A 6,000-nucleotide genomic window follows, 5' to 3' on the forward strand; every position below is an offset into this window, starting at 1 on the left:
CTTCATGTGCTTCACGTATATCGTTTGAAGTTTGGATTGCCTGTTTCTCTTCACATAGAAAACCGCCATTTGTAGAATGCTCTTTTGCTTCATTTATATTTGTTAGAGCATGGGCATATCTTTTGTAGAAAGAATTAAACTCTCTTGCTTCACTTATATCTATTTAGAGAGATGACAGGAATTGGTCATTCACATGGTTAGTCATAAAATCCTACATAAACTTGCAGATCGCTGAATATGATATGTTTGATTCCTTGCAATAGTTTTGCGATATAAAGATGGTGATATTAGAGTTATGCTAGTGGGTGGTTGTGGATTGTAGAGACACTTGTGTTGAGGTTTGCAAGTCCCGTAGCATGCACGTATGGTAACTGTTGTGTGACAAATTTGAAGCATGGGGTGTTTCTTTGATTGTCTTCCTTATGAGTGGCAGTCGGGGACGAGCGATGGTCTTTTCCTACCAATCTATCCCCCTAGGGGCATGCGTAGTAGTACTTTGCTTCGAGGGCTAATAAACTTTCGCAACAAGTATATGAGTTCTTTATGACTAATGTGAGTCCATGGATTATACACACTTTTACCTTTCCATCATTGCTAGCCTCTTCGGTACCGTGCATTTCCCTTTCTCACCTCGAGAGTTGGTGCAAATTTCGCCGATGCATCCAAACCCCGTGATACGATACGCTCTATCACACATAAGCCTCATTATATCTTCCTCAAAACAGCCACCTACCTATTATGGCATTTCCATAGCCATTCCGAGATATATTGCCATTCAACTTCCATCATCATCATATACATGACTTGAGCATTCATTCTCATATTGCCTTTCATGATCGTAAGATAGCTAGCATGATGTTTTCATGGTTTGTCCGTTTTTTGATGTCATTGCTACGCTAGATCATTGCACATCCCTGTACACCGCCGGAGGCATTCATATAGAGTCATATCTTTGTTCTAGTATCGAGTTGTAATATTGAGTTGTAAGTAAATAAAAGTGTGATGATCATCATTATAGAGCATTGCCCCATAAAAAAAGAAAAAAGAAAAAAAAGAAAAAAAAGGAAAGGCCAAAGAAGCCCACCCAAAAAGAAAAAAAAAGAAAAAGAAAAGAAGAAAAAGAAAAGAAAAGAAAAGGGGCAATGTTACTATCCTTTTTCCACACTTGTGCTTCAAATTAGCACCATGTTCTTCATATAGATTGTCTCCTATGTTGTCACTTTCATATACTAGTGGGAATTTTTCATTATAGAACTTGGCTTGTATATTCCAACGACGGGCTTCCTCAAATGCCCTAGGTCTTCATGAGCAAGCAAGTTGCATGCACACCCACTTAGTTTTCAGTTTGAGCTTTCATACACTTATAGCTCTAGTGCATCCGTTGCATGGCAATCCCTACTCCTCGCATTGACATCAATTGATGGGCATCTCAATAGCCCGTTGATTAGCCGCGTCGATGTGAGACCTTCTCCTTTTTTGTCTTCTTCACATAACCTCCATCATTATATTCTATTCCACCTATAGTGCTATATCCATGGCTTGCGCTCATGTATTGCGTGAGGGTTGAAAAAGCTGAAGCGCGTTAAAAAGTATGAACCAATTTCTCGATTCGTCATCCGGGTTGTGCATGACGGGAGCATTTTGTGTGACGAAAATGAAGCATGGCCAAACTATATGATTTTGTAGGGATAAGCTTGCTTTGGCCTTGTTGTTTTGAAAAGACATGATTGCTTTATTGGTACGCTCGAAGTATTATTGTTTTTTATGTCAAATGATACACTATTGCTTTGAATCACTCGTGTCTTAATATTCATGCCATGATTAGATATTTGATCAAGATTATGCTAGGTAGCATTCCACATCAAAAATTATCTTTTTTATCATTTACCTCCTCGAGGACGAGCAGGAATTAAGCATGGGGATGCTGATACATCTCCGTCGTATCTATAGTTTTTGATTGTTCCATGCCAATATTATTCAACATTCATATACTTTTGGCAACTTTTTTTGGGACTAACATATTGATCCAGTGTCCAGTGCCCGTTCCTCTTTGTTGCATGTTTTATGTTTCACAGAAACCCAATATCGAACGGAATCCAAACGGGATAAAATCGGACGGAGAATTATTTTGGAATATTTGGGATTTTCCGGAGGAAGAATCAACACGAAACGGTGTCCGAGGTGGCCACGAGACAGGGGGGCGCGCCCACACCCCCTGGGTGTGCCTGGCACTCTCGTGAGCCACCCGTAAGGCAGTTGATGCCCTTCTTTTGCCGCGATAAAGCTAATTTTATGAGAAAAATCTGGGCGAAAGATTCACCCCAATCGGAGTTACGGATCTCCGGATACTAAAGAAACGGTGAAGGGGTAGAATCTGGGAACGCAGAAACAGAGAGATAGATCCAATCTTGGAGGGGCTCTCGCCCCTCCCATGCCATGGGAGCCAAGGACCAGAGGGGAAACCCTTCTCCCATCTAGGGAGGAGGTCAAGGAAGAAGAATAAGAAGGGGGGCTCTCTCCCCCTTGCTTCCGGTGGCGCCGGAACGCTGCCAGGGACCATCATCATCACCGTGATCTTCACCAACAACTTCACCGCCTTCATCACTAACTCTTCCCCCTCTATGTAGCGGTGTAACCTCTCTCTTACCAGCTGTAATATCTGCTTGAACATGGTGCTCAACGCTATATATTATTTCCCAATGATGTATGGCTATCTTATGATGTTTGAGTAGATCCGTTTTGTCCTATGGGTTAATTGATGATCGTGATTGGTTTGAGTTGCATGTTTTATTATTGGTGCTGTCCTATGGTGCTCTCCGTGTCGCGCAAGCGTGAGGGATCCCCGTTGTAGGTTTTGCAATATGTTTATGATTTGCTTATGGTGGGTGGCGTGAGTGAACAGAAGCACATACCCGAGTAAGTAGGTTGTTTGCGTGTGGGATAAAGAGGACTTGATACTTTAATGCTATGGTTGGGTTTTACCTTAATGAATCTTTAGTAGTTGCGGATGCTTGCTAGAGTTCCAATCATAAGTGCATATGATCCAAGTAGAGAAAGTATGTAAGCTTATGCCTCTCCCTCAAATAGAATTGCAATAGTGATTATCGGGTTAGTTATCAATTGCCTAGGGACAAATAACTTTCTCGTGACAAAAAGCTCTCTACTAATATTTACTTTATTGCATGTTTAGCTAAACAGCCCCCAGTTTATATTTACATGCTCTTTATTATCTTGCAAAGCTATCCAATAACACCTACAAAGTACTTATAGTTTCATACTTGTTCTAGGTAAAGCGAACGTCAAGCGTGCATAGAGTCGTATCAGTGGCCGATAGGACTTGAGAGAGTATTTGTTCTACCTTTAGCTCCTCGTTGGGTTCGACACTCTTACTTATCGAAAGAGGCTACAACTATCCCGTATACTTGTGGGTCATCAATAACCCACAAGTGTAGGGGATCACAATAGCTTTCGAGGGTAGAGTATTGAACCCAAATTTATTGATTCGACACAAGGGGAGCCAAAGAATATTCTTAAGTATTAGCAGTTGAGTTGTCAAATCAGCCACACCTGGATAACTTAGTATCTGCAGCAAAGTATTTAGTTGCAAAGTAGTATGATAGTAATGGTAGCAGTATTGTAGTGATTGTAATAGTAGCAACGGTAAAGTAAATAAGCGAAGCACCAGATGTGAAAAGCTCGTAGGCATTGTATCAGTGATGGATAATTATGTCGGATGCGATTCCTCATGTAATAGCTATAACATAGGGTGACACAGTACTAGCTCCAATTCATCAATGTAATGTAGGCATGTATTCCGAATATAGTCATACATGCTTATGGAAAAGAACTTGCATGCCATCTTTTGTCCTACCCTCCCGTGGTAGCGGGGTCCTAGCGGAAACTAAGGGATATTAAGGCCTCCTTTTAGTAGAGAACCAGACCAAAGCATTAACACATAGTGAATACATGAACTCCTCAAACTATGGTCATCACCGAGAAGTATCCCGATTATTGTCACTTCGGGGTTATCGGATCATAACACATAATAGGTGACTATAGACTTGCAAGATAGGATCAAGAACACACATATATTCATGAAAACATAATAAGTTCAGATCTGAAATCATGGCACTCGGGCCCTAGTGACAAGCATTAAGCATAGCAAATTCATAGCAACATCAATCTCAGAACATAGTGGATACTAGGGATCAAACCCTAACAAAACTAACTTGATTACATGGTAAATCTCATCCAACCCATCACCGTCTAGCAAGCCTACGATGGAATTACTCACACACGGCGGTGAGCTTCATGAAATTGGTGATGGAGGATGGTTGATGATGACGACGACGACGACGAATCCCCCTCCCCGGAGCCCCAAATGGACTCCAGATCAGCCCTCTCGAGAGAGATTAGGGCTTGGTGGCGGCTCCTTATCATAAAACGCGATGAAACTTTCTCTCTGATTTTTTTCTCTGCGAGACGGAATATATAGAGTTGGAGTTGAGGTCGGCGGAGCTCTAGGGGGCCCACGAGACAGGGTGGCACGCCCGGGGGGCGGGGGGGGGGGGGGGGGGGGGGGGGGGGGGGTGGGCGCGCCCCCACCCTCGTGGACAGGGTGTGGGACCCCTAGTCTTGATTCTTTCGCCAGTATTTTTTATATTTTCCAAAACTTACCTCCGTGGATTTTCAGGTCATTCCGAGAACTTTTGTTTTCTACACATAAAACAACATCATGGCAGTTCTGCTGAAAACATCGTCAGTCCGGGTTAGTTTCATTGAAATCATGCAAGTTAGAGTCCAAAACAAGGGCAAAAGTGTTTGGTAAAGTAGATACATTGGAGACGTATCAACTCCCGCAAGCTTAAACCTTTGCTTGTCCTCAAGCTATTTAGTTGATAAACTGAAAGTGATAAAGAAAAACTTTTACAAACTCTGTTTGCTCTTGTTGTTGTAAACATGCAAAGCCAGCATTCAGGTTTCAGAAAATATTATGAACTAACCATACTCACAATAACACCTCGGTCTCACAATTACTCATATCAATGGCATAATCAGCTAGCGAGCCATAATAATAAAACTCAGATGACAACACTTTCTTAAAACAATCATAACATGATATAACAAAATGGTATCTCGCTAGCCCTTTCCGAGACCACAAAACATAAATGTAGAGCACCTTTAAAGATCAAGGACTGACTAAACATTGTAATTCATGGTAAAAGAGATCCAGTCAAGTCATACCCAATATAAACCAATAATAATGAATGCAAATGACAGTGTGCTCTCCAACGGGTGCTTTTTTATAAGAAGGATGATGACTCAACATAAAAGTAAATAGACAGGCCCTTCGCAGAGGGAAACAGGGATTTGTAGAGGTGCCAAAGCTCGATTTTAAAATAGAGATTGAATAACATTTTGAGCGGCATACTTTCACTGTCAATGCAACAACTATGAGATAGATGTATCTTCCATACTACATGCATTATAGGCAGTTCCCAAATAGAATGGTAAAAGTTTATACTCCCCCACCACCAACAAGCATCAATCCATGGCTTGCTCGAAACAACGAGTGCCTCCAACTAACAACAGCCCTGGGGGAGTTTTGTTTAATTACATTGATTTGCTTTGATCTTTTTGGATCATGGGACTGGGCATCCCGGTTACCGGCCCTTTCTCGTGAATGAGGAGCGGAGTCCACTCCTCTTGAGAATAACCCACCTAGCATGGAAGATATAGGCAGCCCTAGTTGAAACATGAGCTGCTCGAGCATACAAAACAGAATTTCATTTGAAGGTTTGGAGTTTGGCACATATAAATTTACTTGGAACGGCAGGTAGATACCGCATATAGGAAGGTATGGTGGACTCATTGGAATAACTTTGGGGTTTATCGAGTTTGGATGCACAAGCATTATTCCCGCTTAGTACAGGTGAAGGCTAGCAAAAGACTGGGAAGCGACCAACTGAGAGAGCGACAACAATCATGAACATGCATTAA

Source organism: Triticum aestivum, chromosome 7B, assembly GCF_018294505.1.
Source record: "Triticum aestivum cultivar Chinese Spring chromosome 7B, IWGSC CS RefSeq v2.1, whole genome shotgun sequence".
NCBI lineage: Eukaryota > Viridiplantae > Streptophyta > Magnoliopsida > Poales > Poaceae > Triticum > Triticum aestivum.